We start from the raw sequence: 16,006 nt of genomic DNA on the forward strand, positions 1-16,006 counted from the left end.
AAAATCCTTGAATGGGTGTATTTTATGGTATGTAAATTGCACTTCAATGAAGCTGTAACTTACAGAACATTTTATGGAACATTGATACTCACCCCCAGCAGGGTGTTTGAAAGCCAATGGGCTGTGTGGGTTCTGGATGTCCTTCGGGCTCTGACCTTCTGGCTTTCTGAGTTCGTTTCTCACACTTTGTGCAATTGCTCTGGGTTATATGTGGGCAGGGACTCCATCTTCCACACTGCCTGCCAGCCCCAGCACAGCACAGGCCCATAGTGGGCACCTGAGCATTTATTGAACGAGTGAAGGGATGACTGAAGGATAACTTATACCTTTCTTACAAGGGTATTTCAGACTTTGGCCTGCTTGGAGGCAGGTACTGTGTTTTCATTTCTGAACCCCCAACTCCCAGCACAGACCTGGTGCAGAGTAGGTACTTGACAAGGGTTTGTTGAATAGATAAATGAGTGAATGAATAAATGGCTTAATCTTGTTCATGAGACAAGTTGAGGAAGCAAAATGTCAGTGCTTTTATATTCACCGTGTATGCCTTAGGATGCTTCGGGAGCAAGCTACGAACAACTGTAACTGTAGGGCAAACAAAATGTATGGGGAAGTATGGGGCAGAGGCTCGCAGATCATGCCATGGCAAGCATGTGTCAAGGCAGCAGACCTGGCTCATCTGTTTGGAAAACTATATGGGGGGGGGGGGGGGAGATAAATAAAAGGCCCTAGCTGGTTTGGCTCAGTAGATGGAGCGTCAGTTTGCGGGTCCCTGGTTCGATTCCAGCCAAGGGCACATGCTAGGGTTGTGGGCTCGACCCCCAGTAGGGGGCGTGCAGGAGGCAGCTGATCAATGATTCTCTCTCATCGTTGATGTTTCTATCTCTCTCCTCTCCCTTTTTCTCTGAAATATATATATATATATATATATATATATATATATATATATATATATATATATATGAAAGAGCCGAAACTGGTTTGGCTCAGTGGATAGAGCGTCGGCCTGTGGACTTAAGGGTCCCGGGTTTGATTCCGGTCAAGGGCATGTACCTTGGTTTCGGACACATCCCTAGTGCGGGGTGTGCAAGAGGCAGCTGATCTATGTTTCTCTCTCATCGATGTTTCTAACTCTCTATCCCTCTCTCTTCCTCTGTAAAAAAAACAATAAAATATATTTTCTTAAAAAAAGAAAAGAAAGAATTGAGGGAGATGTCACCAAGGCAGGTAAGCTCAGAATGTGAGGACCGCCCCAGGTGCCACAAGGGGCAGGGGGCAGGGGGCAGGAGAAAGAATTGAGCAAGGGGCTAAGAAGCTAAAAAAAAAAAAAAAAAACTGGGGCAACTTACTGTCTTCTTCTTTTAAAACCCTTAACCAAACTACTGCCTGGTACTGATAGCCATCTCTTAGCACCAGGGCATTTCCTTTCTGCTCTGGAGACTTCAGGAGGCTTTGGTTAAATGGTCCAAGGACAGCCATTCTGAGTCAGGTGTGCCAGGGGTCTGAGGTCCTCCCGGGCGGAATCCCGAGCCATTTGCCTTGTAGCAATTGCCTCTAGTCCCAGCTCCAACGTGCACTTCAGGGGAAATCGGGGAAAGAAAGAATGCCGTCCACACTCCCCTGTGGCACGTGTTACAAGTCCATTTTCTTGTTGAATGCTTGTCGGCGAGGTATTATTAACCCCACTGAGCAGTGGAGGCAACTGAGTCTAAGGAAGTAACCTGCCCAGTGACAAAGTCAGTGCTTGAACCCAAAGGCCCTGCTTTCCTACTGTCCCCGGTGCCTCCCCACCGGCTGTTTTAGCTTAGACAGGTCCCGTAGCCTCTCTGGGTTTTCCCATCTGCAAATCCAGGGTCTGAGAGACCGGCTCATCTCCTGCCCTAAAGAGACTACCCAGAGGGCCACGGAACAGGTGCAGCCCTGTAGGGTGGGTGCAGCTGGTGTGGCCCGGGCCCACGGTGAGTCTGTCCCAACCGGACGTGACTGGTTTAAGTGACTTCCCGCAGGAGAGCCAGCCCACTGCAGGCTGGAGGCGAGACCTACCCATGTGAGTCACTCCGCCTCTCCCTGCCACCGGAGGGGCCGACGGTCCCCCTGGGCCTCTGCCCCCACCCCCAGGGGAGTCCTGTCACCGGGGCACCTCGATTAGGAGTACGTGCTCAGACACACACACACAGACTTTGCAAACAATGCAGGGAAATAAAGTTCTCACAGGAAACATTATCATATTGACTCACGGCAGACCCATCCATAAAACAAACTCCAGGTACCTGGGGCGGCTCGGAGAGCAGTGGCCTGGAGATAGCAGCCAGGCAGCCTGCTCCCGGGCCCCAGAGGAAGTGGGTGCTGCCGGGGGGGGGGGGGGGGGGGGGGGGGGGGGGGGGGGAAGGGCGGTGTGCCCTGGCTGCTCTGACGCTTGCCCAGGATCTGAATTATTTGTCAAAAGGAGCAAAAATGGTCATAAAAAAAAAAAAAGGCCCAAAGCACTATGGCCTCTTTGCCTTGTCACAAGAGCTCTGTTGCAAAAACCCCTCTTAATGCCGTGGTATTTTGCAAGTCAGCTGCCATGTCGGTACGGAAAGTATTACCGTCTTCAGAGGCCTGTGTCTCCATCGGCCCTTGCTTAGCAAAGCAGGCTTGGTAGAAAAAGATTTTACTCCAAAACTCTATCCAGACTTGGGAAGGCTGCTTGGAGCACCTGCCAGGCATCATCAGATGGACAGGCCTCTCACTACATCTAATCTACTTGTCTGGAGCCTCAGTTTCCACATCTGCAAAATGGGAGCAGTCCTGAGAATTAAAGTAAGAACATGTGTGTACAGCACACAGCACAGTATCCATCTCTCTGACCTTCTGTGAGAAGCAGCTCGAAAAAGTGACCCTACTCTTTCTTATTCCTGGGAGCTTTGGCACCCCTCTCCCCTCTGTTCTTTGATTTTCTCCCCTGGAAAAGCAAGGGGTGTGCCTGCCTTCCCCCATCCGATGTGCCTGTTGGAGGAGCTGGATTATAAGCCAGGCTCAGGACACTGGGTGGCGAGGGGTTCGGATACCAAGGAGATGGCGCCTGCAGTGTTTGCATTGTTGCAATCCCAGCTGAGCCCCAGCCCCGGCCGTTTTTCCATCTTGGAATTAGAATGCCGTCCCAGGACTGGGCTGAGAGAGGAGCAGGGTCAGCATCCCCTTTCTAGTGGTGAAGATTGAGCTGGGTGGCCACTGGGAGGGGGTCATTGGTGCTGCACAAGGCACCCCTCCTTCGGGCCTCAGCAGACTGTAGCTTCCCCTGAGAGCACTGTCAGCTGACTCCCAGTCCCAGGTGCCTGGAGGGAGTTGGCACATCACACGTCCCCGGGCCATGCCTAGCACTGACTAAGGTCCTCATGGAATCACGCCCAGCCTTGCTCTGTCCATCCATTCATTCCCCAGGTGTGGCTAGGGTCCCTCTCAAGAATATACTCAGAAGACCAGGTCACACTCCTGATCTCAGCCGTCAAGGTTCTTTGGAGTCGGAGCTCACCAGCTTCCCCCTCACCATTCCTCTCACCTGCCCTGCATTCCGGAATCACTCAGGGATCGCAGTTTCCTGAACCTGCAGTGGTTTCAGTCTCAGTGCCTAATGCTTGCTCTTCTGAAGGGCAGGTTGTTCCTTCGGTTGTTCCAACAGACTCCTCTCCGTTCTTCAAAGCCCAACTTCACTGTCCCATTTTCTAAACGGTTCTCTCCTCTGTGGCCTTTCCCTCTTGGTCATAACAGCTCTCATACCCTCTTATCATTGACTTCTTTATAGAGCTGTCTGTCTCCTACTTGGGACCCTGGGCTTAATAGGTTAGGACTGTGTGGGTTGCTTCTATTTAAGGAATCTCTGATGGTGTCCAGATTTACAACCAAGTGTCCTTCAAGGGATCCAACTTCACCTTGAAGGTTTTTTGTTTGTTTGTTTGTTTGTTTGTTTTTTGCCCCACACACTCCCCAAATAGGTCAATTCTTGATGTGATGCTGGGCCAAGCAGCCTTGGATAACCATGCTTTCAGAGAAGCAACACTTTACATCTCTGATTGTTTGTTTCATTTTGCCAGATATGGTATATCTTCCTACAGTAATGATTTGATTTTATTTATTTTTTTAAACATTTCTTTATTGATTTCAGAGAGAAAGGGAGAGGGATAGAGAGATAGAAACATCAATGATGAGCTGCCTTCTGCACGCCCCCTACTGGGGATCAGGCCCACAACCCAGGCATGTGCCCTTGGCCGGAATTGAACCTGGGACCCTTCGGTCTGCAGGCCAACGCTCTACCCACTGAGTCAAACCAGCCAGGGCTCACCTTGAAGCTTTAGTAGCTTATTTTTCTACCAAATAGACTGTAAATGGGTCTGCAGTTGCTGGTGCACGAATGGCAGCTGACGCATGCCTGCGTGTTTAAACGGTGTGAAGGTGTAACGCTTTCATTCTTCCAGGGGAGATATTTTCTGGGTGATAGAGATATTTTGTAAATTACACACTTCTGTCTTATCAGAGGTAAAGCAGGGGATGAAAAGGCAAAGCTCCAGGGGAAGTACAACTGTCCTGCCAGCCTCTCGGTCAGCTCCAAGGATGAGAAATAGGATGCATTTCATCCTAAGGAATGAATGGACTTGGGATGTACGTCTGTCAGGCAGGATCGTCTGGAGCACTTCCTAGAAATCTTGACCTGCGCCATCAGTGGGGAAGGCTAATTAAAGGAATCAAAGAGGAGATTCCAGTGTGCTGAAAAAACAAAGGCAGCCAACCTGCAAACTGCTACGTCAGCTCTCTTCTGCCCCTTCCCTTCCCCTCCTACACACACACACACACACACACACACACACACACACAAATACTCTTTCTTTCCTTGGTCTGATTTTGCAGACTTTCCATACCAACATCTACTCTTTTCTGTTACCTTGAGGGGTAGGCAGAGATCAGTGCAGTAACTGACCCTCAAGGGCTGCTGCTGTCCCTTCCCCATCCTCTGTCCCACACAGAGCCAGCCAACTGACCATAGTGGAGCAGAATGAGGACAAGGAAATGTGCATTAAAACTACTGGACACCTCTATTCCCCCATCAGAGCAACGGAAACTAAGAAGACTGGCCATAGCCGGTGCTGGTGAGAATGCAGAGAAACGGTCACTCAGACACTTCTAATGGGAGTACAGTACGGTGCAATACACACTGAGAAAGCACTTCGGCAGCTTATTATAAATCTAACTCTACTCTTTACCACATGGCCCAGCCACCCCTCCCCAGGTACTTTTAAAAGTGAAATGAAAATACATATCTACACAAAGACTTGTACATGAACTTCAGAGCAGCCAAAAACCGGAAACAGCCAGAATGTAGTCTTGTCCATACACTGCAATGTTATTTGGCCATCAAAAAAGGGATGAAACATTGATGGATGCGATCACTTGGAATGAACCTTGAAAACATTGTGCAAAATGAAAGAAGGGCGTGACAACAGACCACACAGTGAAAGATTTCATGTATGTGAAATGTCCAGAATAAGCAAATCTATAAAGACGGAAAGTGAAATGAGAGGTTGCCAGGGGCTGGAGCAGGAGGAGAATGAGGCGTAGCTAATGGGGAGGGAGTGACTTTTGGGGGGGCACTGAAAACGTGCTGAAATTTATTGTGGTGATGATGGCCGCAGAAACCTGCGAATATATTTAAAAACACTTCATTGTACACTTCAAAAGGGTGAGCTGTAGCCGAAACTGGTTTGGCTCAATGGATAGAGCGTCGGCCTGCGGACTGAAGGGTCCCGGGTTCGATTCCAGTAAAGAGCATGTACCTTGGTTTCGGGCACATCCCCAGTGGGGTGTGTGCAAGAGGCGGCTGATCGATGATTCTCTCTCATCGATGTTTTTAACTGTTTATCCATCTCTCTTCCTCTCTGTAAAAAATCAATAAAATATATTTAAATAAATAAATAAAAGGGTGAGCTGGATGGCATGTGAGTTACATCTCAGGGAAGCCTGTTACACACACACACACACACACACACACACACGTGTGTGGTGGTGAGGACCACGACTCAAGCCCAGGGCAAGCAGCACAGCACAAGGAATCTCCTAATTGGGCTGAGCTGGGTCGTGGAGCCCTGTTTGGGTTGGCAGCGTTTGAAAACATCATTTAGCCTCTGTGCCTGTAGGCTGGGCATGTGCTCGTTTACACAACCTGCACGGCTCGACGTGTTCGCCCTTGCAGCAAGGCGGGGGGGGGGGGGGGGGGGGGGACCCTGAAAGCGCAGGGGGTGGGGGCGCACAGCCCTGACCTGGGATGACCTTCTTCAGAAGCTGCTTTCACCAGCGCTCTCTCACGGATGCCACCGCGCTGGCGAGCAGGGCTGCCGCGTCTCTGAACTGGCAGAGAGCGGGCCCTGGAGAGGCCCCACATCCGTGTGAGGCTGGTCTCATGTGATACCGCTCCCTCGTTTGCGTAAGAGTAATCGTAGGGCATTTGTGGAGCGCTGACCGTGTGCCGGCCCAAGCACCCACCTTAGGCTGTAGCATCTCATTGAATCCCCACCACGACCAGAAGAGGACATTCCTGTATCACCTCGTGTCCCCCCGGCAGGTGTATGCCTTCTGCAAGGCCGCCCCGCCATACGTGGTGGCAGGGACTGGCCCTCCAGGCAGTCAGGCTCCAGAGCCACAGGTGGGCCACAGCGGCAGAGCCACCGGGCCTGACGTGTCACCTGCTCCTACTGCACCCGAGCCAGGAGACAGCAGAGGGCGGGAGGACACAGGGCTGGCCCGAGGGCGGGGAGGCAGCCAGAACTGGACTCTTCAGCCTGTAGTCTCAGGCCAGTCACACTGGCTGAAGGTCAGAAGCAGAGGAGCTGGGCATTTACCCTGCGAAGGGTGAGAAGGAGAGAGAAACACCATGGGTGTCTGTCCTGCAGAGCTCAGTTTGGAAAATGACGAGGCAGGAAAAGGGGCTTCGAATTGACAGAGAGGATGGGTGGGAAGGAGGGAAGAAGGGAGGAAGGGAGGGAAAGAGGGAGGGAAGGAAGAGGGAGGGAGGGAGGAAGGAAGGAAGGAAGGAAGGAAGGAAGGAAGGAAGGAAGGAAGGAAGGAAGGAAGGAAGGGTCTTCTCAGCCCAGTGAATACTGAGAAGATGGGTGGTTTTATTTCTCGGCTGGTTGTTTTCAGGGTCGTTAATAGTGGGTGAAGCATAGGGTTAGCTGCCTGTTCAGAGTAGTTCCTGAACCTTCTTACTGAAGAAAACCCTGGCAGCCAAGCTTAAGCCTCCGTGAGAAAACCCTGCCCCACAACCACCCCTCCTCTGTGTCTTCTCTACTTCCCAGACTCTTGACTTTGAAAATTTTATCCACTTCAGAGGTCTTGGGCTGGGTTCACCCTTAGATAGAGCTACAGGTCATGTTCTTAGGCACGACTCACTTCAGACATCATTAAGTTTGCATCCTTGTCAAGTGGTAACGGTGAGAACAGCTGGCATCACTGTGTGGCTCCGCGCACACTTTCATCAGACCCGCAAGGCCCTTGCGAGGTTCGCTCTGGGCTTCCTCCGTCTTAGAGGCGACCAGACTGAGGCTTAGGAGGGGTCACGTCACTCAGGGCGTATCCGCGAGAGCTCTTGACCTCTCGAATCTTTGGAAGTAACACTTTTTATCTCTTCTGGCCTTTGCTGATGGCTAGGTTTAGTGCTTTCTGTTAACTTTCCCTGCCTGGCTCTTTAACAAACATTCTGGGTGGACTTACTGCCCTGTGGGTTACATGGGAAGTTCTCATTCGTTTACTTTATATCACAACCTAAAAACAAAACAAACAGGGGACTGCCTTCATAAAAAAAAATATGAATTGAATTGTGCCAGTCGAAAGAACCCTACATAGATTGTTTTTCCGATATCTATACAGAGTATATACAAATGCTTTTCTCCTCTGCACTCCGTCAGTGCCCATGACACCCTCTTTTCTCGTATCCAGACCAAGACAGCAACCACCGGCCGCCGTTTCTGCCTTCCGGCCCTGCCGCACGCGTCGGCTGGCATGGCTCTGGGAAGGGTCAAGGGCGCAGTGGGCACAGATGAGTCAGGCCAGGCCGCGGAGGGCGATAAGGCATGCTCATTACCCAGCCGTGGGTGCCAGGCCTCATCTGATAAGAGCTGTGGGAACGGCTTAGATAAGATGCCGAAAGTGTGTGAAGGGAGAGGCCTCTCCGGCCGGGGAATCGGGCCGGGCCGAAGGATGGGTCCGGATCGGATCGGGGAGGAAGGCTCCCGTGAGAAAGAGCTTCCTCCTTCGGCACGTCTCCCTCCCCATCGCGGTGGCTCTCACGGTGGCTGCGTGCCGCGCGCTGTGCCACCCACGTTATCTACCTTGTGGTATGTGGTCCTCAGAGCAACCCGCGGGGGCAGTTTCCCTTACCTCCCCCGTCTTTCGAAGGAGAAACGGAAGCTCTGAGAGGTGAAGCCGCTTGCCCAAGGGCACAGGAAAGTTCCAGAAGTGGACTTTGAGTCCAGGTCCCTTTGAAGCCACAGCCCCCTGCTCTTAGGTTGATTTACCATTTTCTTTTTTTTTTCACATTAAAAAAAAATTTTTTTTTGTTTAATTGTTGACATTATTACATATGTCCCCATCCCCCCCCCCCCCCTTTGAATTTATCATTTTCAAAGAACTTTCAAAGGCGTTATCCCACCTGATCTTCCTGTACCCAGAGTTTCTCTATGTCTCACCAGCCTGTTGGCATAGATGAGTCATGCTACCGGTAACAGGCTGACTTTACTCTCTCACCGCCTCCCCTTCCCCTGGCTCACCCTGGCCCTCCAGCCACCTGCAAAGTCTCACACCTCTGGTGGGAGTCCCCAGGGAGTGTCTACAGCCGCCTCTTTCTCCATGCCCCCCCCCCAATTAAAGTTCAAGGCCCCAAAAGGCCCAGTCCCTCCACCCAGGAGTGGGCCCCCCCTTTGAGATTCCTTTCTCAGCCCAGGACATGACCTCAGCTCTCCTGTCATCACCCCTCTGTGAGCCTCGGTTTCCTTATCCGGGCAGGGAGAGGGGGTCAGTTCAGTTCCACACTCATTCCCTGAGCAGTGGCTGAACATAGCAGTGAACCATGGAACTGAAGGAGCGGACGGACGGATCAGGCCAGGGCCCTGGACAAGACACACACAGAAGCAATTACACCCCCAAGCCCCGTGTGTGGGGCGGGCGTGGGGGAGTGAAATGCCACGAGGCAATCACACTGTTGTGGGAAGGGCCTGTTGCTGGCTGGGGAGAAGCCCATATGGCGGCCATTCACAGAGGCCTTAACGTAAGCCAGACCCCGGGCTCAGAGCGTTCCCCGCATTAACCCTTTCAGCCCTCCCCCAAAGCCCGTTGGGTAGGAACCAATACTGTTCCCCCGGTAGAGACCACAACACTGAGGCACAGAGAGGTGAAGCCACTGGCCCAAGGCACTCAGCTCACAGTGATGGGATCTGGCGTCACTAGGTCTGAGGGTCCGTGTTCTAAGTCGCTGTCTTGACAGAAGTGAGGCCAGTGAATCTTGACTTTGAAATATCAGCTCAGTCCTGAAGCTGCTAAGCTCCATCTCTTCCTGCATGGTGCTTCTTGGGCTAGAATCACACCTTGTTTCCCCATCTGCTAAGAAGTCAGCCGGGACAAGAATTCTGCAGCTCACGTAAAGCCCTCAGGATCATCTCCCAATTCACAGAAGAAAAAAAATCAACAGTCAGAGCTGTCTCAGTTGGGAGTTTTCCCCCTGGGCAGTTTTCAGGAATCTTGGGGGTCTATCCCTTATCCCTCCTGGACGTCACCTGGGACGGTGTCTGGCGGGTCAATAACAATCATACTCAATGATGAGTTTCATCGAATACTGGCCAGCCCTCTACGTGCATTGCCTCATTTACCCTCGCCAGATATGTGATCTCTGTTTCACAGAGTCGAGGGCCAAAGCGGTGGCCCAGGCAATAAAGTGACCGGCCCTTGAACCAGGTCTGGTGGTGCTAGAGCCTGTGCTCTTAGCCGTGCCCTGTGCGAGTTTCTTGTTTTCTCAGCGGTTCTCAACCCGGGCTGCATATTTGAAATGCCTGGGATACTTCTTAAAAATACTTTGGCTAGCCCTACCCGGTTTGGCTCAATGGATAGAACTTCGCCCCAAGTTCAGTTCTGATCAAGGGCACGTACCTGGTTACAGGCTCCATCTCCAGCCCTGGTCAGGGCACGTGTGAGAGGCAATCCATTTATGTGTCTCTCTCTCACATCGATGTTTCTCTCCCTGTGTCTCTCCCCCTCCCTTCTACCGTGTTTCCCCAAAAATAAAACATCCTCCAAAAATAAGACCTAGCGCATGGAAAGATAAGACATCCCCTGAAAATAAGACCTAGCACAACTTTGAGAGAGAAAATTAATATAAGACACTGTCTTATTTTCGGGGAAACGAGGTACTCTTTCTAAAAATAAATGGGGGGAAAATATCATCGGATGAGGATTAACAACAACCAAAAATTCTTTGACCATACCCATCCCAAGCCAATTCAATGCGACGCTCAAGGATTGTACACAGTTTGGAGACCTCGACTCTAGGAATTTCCTCATCTTCCACCAAGAGCCTCCGTTTGACATGGAACTAGAGGAAGACCTGGATTGTGGTGAGGGAGAAATGGAGTTTTCCAGATTCTTCTCCCCCTCACTTCCCATGCCATCTCCTTCTTTTCTAGCTCACCAAGAACTAGCCTCTAGTCTCCCTCTCAGTCTGACACCATTGTGATTTGGTATATGTGGCTCCTACCCCGAAAGGTGTCTCACAAGCCCAGCACATGCTGAGTGCTCAGGAAACATTCGGTGAGTAGATTTATAAAGAGACCTCTCCAGCCGTTCTTTCCAGGCAGGTGAGATGGTGTGGATCTATGCACGCGTTCAGAGAACGTGCACCGTGGGGCCAAGAGGTGCCTGGCCCAGGAGGTAGCGTCCTGTTTCCACCAGCAGCACATGAAAGTGCCCTTGCATCACCCGTTTCCCAGCAATATGCACTAACTTAAAAAAAGAAATCCTTTCTAATTTAATGGTTAGAAAACAATCTCGGTTTTGGTTTGAATTTACGTTTCTTAGACTACTGGTGAGAGTGAACATTTTTTTTTTCATGTGCTTATTAGTCATTTGTATTGCTTCTGCGAATTGTCTGTTCCCAATTTACTAATTTACAACGAGAAATGTAACTGCCAAAGGGACCGGATACACGTGTCCTCCAGCCAACACACCAGCTCCCTATAGGCACACCCAGGGGAAGCCAAACTCTAATCAGAACGGTGCTGGGTTAGCACAGAATGAGAGAAAGGGAGGGGTTGGTTATGGGAATCCAGGGTTAACTGCATCAGCACAAGCTAGACCTACCGCTGGGATCAGGATATCCTTGGCCAGCACATCCTCCCTCTTTCTCTCTTCTCCGCCTCCCTGACTACCCAACTCTTCCTCAGATGGACACGTTCCTTTTTAGAAGCATTACTACATTCACTTAGGATTCCCTCCTGGTTTGTATGCTTCATCGTTCAAGGCAGTCTTTATCCCTCGCTCCTTTGCCTCCTTGGACTGCCTTCCCATTTTGGAAGGATTTACGGGGTGCAGATGACATCTTGTGGGGTGTCTGCCTCCCTCACTCTCCTGGAATTGCCACATTCCATGAGTGAAAACAGCTCCAGGGGTCTCCACAGCACATCCGACATTTGGAATGCTCACCTACTTGTGCACTTTTCAAGCCTTACCTTCGCCTCTCCCAGGGCTCTCTGACCTCCACGAGATGAAGATCCATTGCTACAAGGACTTTGAGAGTGGAGAGGAAGGTTTGGATTGCACAGTGCAAAGAAAAAGAACTAGAGGAACCAGTAAGAATAGCTCTGGGATTTAACACTGCTCTGCACTAGAGATTGAGAGGCATAGCAGAGCTACCTAATACATAGTCACAAACCCAAATCGGCAGCCAAAATGAGGAGACAAAGAAACAACCCCCGAATGGAAGAACAAGAGAATTCTGCAGAAAAAGAGAGAAATGAAATGGAAATCAGAAATTTATCTGATATAGAGCTCAGAATAATGATGTTAAAGATGCTCAACAGGCCTTAACAGGTTTGGCTCAGTGGATAGAGCGTCGGCCTGCAAAATAAAAGGTCCCAGGTTCGATTTGGGTCAAGGGCATGTACCTGGGTTGCAGGCACAGCCCCAGTGGGAGGTGTGCAGGAGGCAGCTGATGGATGTTTCTCTCTCATTGATGTTTAACTCTCTATCCCTATCCCTTCCTCTCTGGAAGAAAATCAATAAAACATTTTCTTTTTTTTAAAGATGCTCAACAGCATAAGAAAAGTTAAGTAACCGTGAACACAGAAATAAAGGATGATATAACACAAATGAAGAACACATTGGAAGGAATACACAGCAGAGTAGGGTAAGTGGAGGACTAAATCAGTGAATCAGAAGACAGTGTTGAAAAAAAAAAATCACTCAATCAGAGAAACAAAATTAAAAATAGGAGAAAGAGGACTTTAGGTGGGCAAGGGCTGGGTATCTCTGGCCTGGAACATACAGCTGCCCCTTTCCAGGTGGCCCTCAGCCCTTGGTCCTCTTTACTCCAGACCTCCAGAGTGACCTTTCTAAACCATATCTGACCCAGTCACTCCCCTCCTTTAGTCCTCCCCTGTCCCCACCACCCATGGGATAAAACTCAAGTTCCTAAGGACAGCCAGCATTCAAGGCCCCTTCACAATAAACAACATTCCTTTCCAGGCTTGCTTCTCTTCCCCAGGCGACTGTTGGATGTTCCTGGATGTGATATGTGTGTTCACACTCCAGGTCTTTGCTCAGGTAGGGCCTTCTGCCTGGGTTGCCCTCCCTGACTTGGCCCATTCCTCCTCATTCTTTAAAACCCAGCTCAAAGGTCCACTCCTCCCCCCAGTCTTTCCTGGACCAGAGGAAACCCTTAATCCATAGCATTTTTATGAGGGGGGGAAAAAGTGTAACTTTTCCAAGTATTGTCCCCTGCGGGCCCCTGAGAACTCTGACCTCAAATATCATGTTTGGTTTATCTGGGTGTCCTAATCTCCATCCAGAATGGTGCCTCGTGCAGTAGGGACTGGATAAACAACAAGGTCACTGTTACAGACTTGCTCATGGGGAAGCACCATGCAGAGAGGACCAGAGATCTGGACTCTGGGGCCTTGGCAAATTTTTATTCTCTCTAGTTCCCTTCTCTGCAGAAGGAGAGCACTGGGACATGGCAATCTGTGGTGCTATTTATCAAGACTTATTCGGTACAGGCACTATTCTAGAAATAAGCTCAATAATGATATAAGGTATGTAAATATTTCTGGTAGCATGAAAATGTAAAACAAAGTCCTTGAAGTTATTTGCAGTCTACTTCTGGAACTAAGGGAGGGAAGACCAAGACCTCTTAGGGGGAGAGGTTTTAAATTGTGGGGAAAGGGAGTGAGGGGGTGGAGATATATTTCATTGCAAGAATCATTGTGCCACTCTTGTCCCCAAAGAGGTGGTGTGATGAAGCGTGAGAAGCAGAGCTCCAATCCCGGCTCTGCAGCCCTCCAGCTGTGTGACCTTTGGCACGTACGTGGCTTCACCTTTCCGAGTCTTACACATCGGAGATTGCCTGCAGAGAGTTGCGATGAGGACTCAGTTGGATCTAGGACTCCACAAACACTAGGGATCCTTTCCTTTTAATCCCAAGGAGTATAATCTACAAGCCTCATTGTCCTCTTCTGCCAAGTGAGGATTGCCAGGAGGGCTAATCAGAGGTGAGGTGAGATCAGATACAGAAAAGAACCGTGCTGGGAGAGTTCGGAATGTTAGCTTTCCCCACAGCCCGGCGGTGTGGCATCCACCCCAGCTCCATCTTGAGGAATTCAGAGCTCTGGAGACAGCGGAGAAGGAAGCACATTCGAGAAAAAGAGTCAGAGAAGGCTCTGGAACACGTGACGATGGCCTCTCCCACCAGAAAATGCTCTTAAACAAACAGCAAGTTTCCTCCATTAATAAGGCCTGTGGAATGCAGATGAGTTTTTTTTTTTCCCTCCTCCTTTTTTTGCTGATTAAGTTCCCCCAAAACCCCCTTAAGAATTTTAATAAGAAATGCAAAAATCAACAAAAGTCCAGCAAACCCTTTCCTGTTATTAAATAAAGGGAAAGTAAATATTGCAAATTGGACATATTTCATAAGAGGATGTTTTGTTTGGGCGAAAAAAATGAGAAAGTAAAGAAAAAGCTATTTGCTTTCTGGCAGCAAATACATGTCTTTGCTGAATTTTGGTTTCAAATTTGATGACTGGGGCATTATTCCTGGTTTGCCTGGAATTCAGACCTTTTGACATCTGAGGTGGATGTACCCAGGCAAGCAGGAAAGCCAGGTTTGGGTCATGCTGGCCTATTCTCCCCTCTCTCTAGCGAGCAAACCAAAGATTTATTCAGACACCCAGGGTTTATGATCTTGAGCTCAGTGTTGGGGACCTGTGAGGGTCACACACAAGGCAAAAGCAACTTTGAGCAAAGAAGATTTTTATGAGAGAGACAGACGGAAGAGAGAGAGAGAGAGAGAGAGAGAGAGAGAGAGAGAGAGAGAGAGAGGGAGAGGATGTTCTCTGAACCTCCTTTTTAGGATAACATATGAGAGCATAAAATATACTATATTAATGCAACACAGAGGCCCTATAGCTAGGCAGACCTGGTTTTAAATCCTACCTCTGTCACGTCTTAGGTGGGTAATCTTGGGTAAATTACTTACCTTTCTGACTCACTTTCCTCACCTTCAGAATGGGAAGAATCGATGTATTTACTAAGAGAGCTGTCATGAGCAATAAATGAGCGGGGAAAACGAGCCCATGCAAGGCAAGCACTAGGCTGTATATGTAGCCCACATTCTTTGTGCAGTGTGACCACTGAAAAGGAAGAGAAAGCGCAGTAAGGCTCTATTTCTCTGTGTTTCTCTGTGGTGATAACAGTTTGCAAAGAACATTAGCACTCATGGCTTTACATGCTTGTCACCTCAGCCAGAGGAGGTGGGCAAAATGGGACTTGTTTCCAGTTGGAGCACCTGGTGCTGGGAAGTAGGTGTGGCCCCTCAAGGACACACAACATGTTCTTATGTGACCATGAGTTCAGAGAAAATGGTGAAAGGAAAGGGAGGGAGGAAGAGAAGCAGAGGGTGCGGTCACATCCAGCCATGTTGCCTCCACAGGGGAGTGTGTCTTCCCCAGGCCCCCCGTACCGCCTCCCCGTCTTGTCTGTCTTCCTTGTGGGGTTCCCGCGGTCTCTCCCCGGTGGGGAGGGCAGTCACAGGTGGTGGGACCTTTGGTGGGATGCGGGAGTTAGATCCCATCAGCCAGCTTCCCCTAACAACAAAGTCTAGGCTTGTGCTTCCCAGTGCTGAAATCTGTATTCCTCTCATGCCATCAGAGTACTGGCAAACCCCATCTCCAAGTCAAAAAGTTATTTGGATTTTTGCACTTTCCTGTCTTTGTATTTATTTGTTTGCACAAATTATCTTGTGCAAAGATTAAAACCGATGAAGAAACACAAGTAATTTAACAGTCATCTATATCCCCACTCCCATATTACAATAGCTTCTGGGGTTTGTTTGTTTGTTTTGTTTTTGTTTTAAGAAATAAAACATAAGCCTTGGCCAGGTAGCTCGGTTGGTTGGAGCATCGGCCCAATATGCTTAGGTTGAGGGTTCAATCCCCAGTCAGAGCACCAACAAGAAACAACCAATGAAGGCATAGATAAGTGGGCCAGCAAATCAATCTTCCTCTCTCTCCCTCTTTCTCTCAAATCAACAAAGAGAAAAAAAGAAACAAACCATAAAGTATAAGTCCCCTTATCTACTACCCAAGTCCCACAGATTTCCTGTTAATTTAAGTTTAGCTTACCTATACATATTCAGTATTTTACATTGTTTTGTGTGTATTTTAATTTACATAAATGGCACATAGGATTCATATTGTTCTGTGTCTTGCCTTTTTCACCATTATGT

Source organism: Pipistrellus hanaki (genome assembly GCF_964339955.1).
Source record: "Pipistrellus hanaki genome assembly, chromosome: 13".
Lineage (NCBI taxonomy): Eukaryota > Metazoa > Chordata > Mammalia > Chiroptera > Vespertilionidae > Pipistrellus > Pipistrellus hanaki.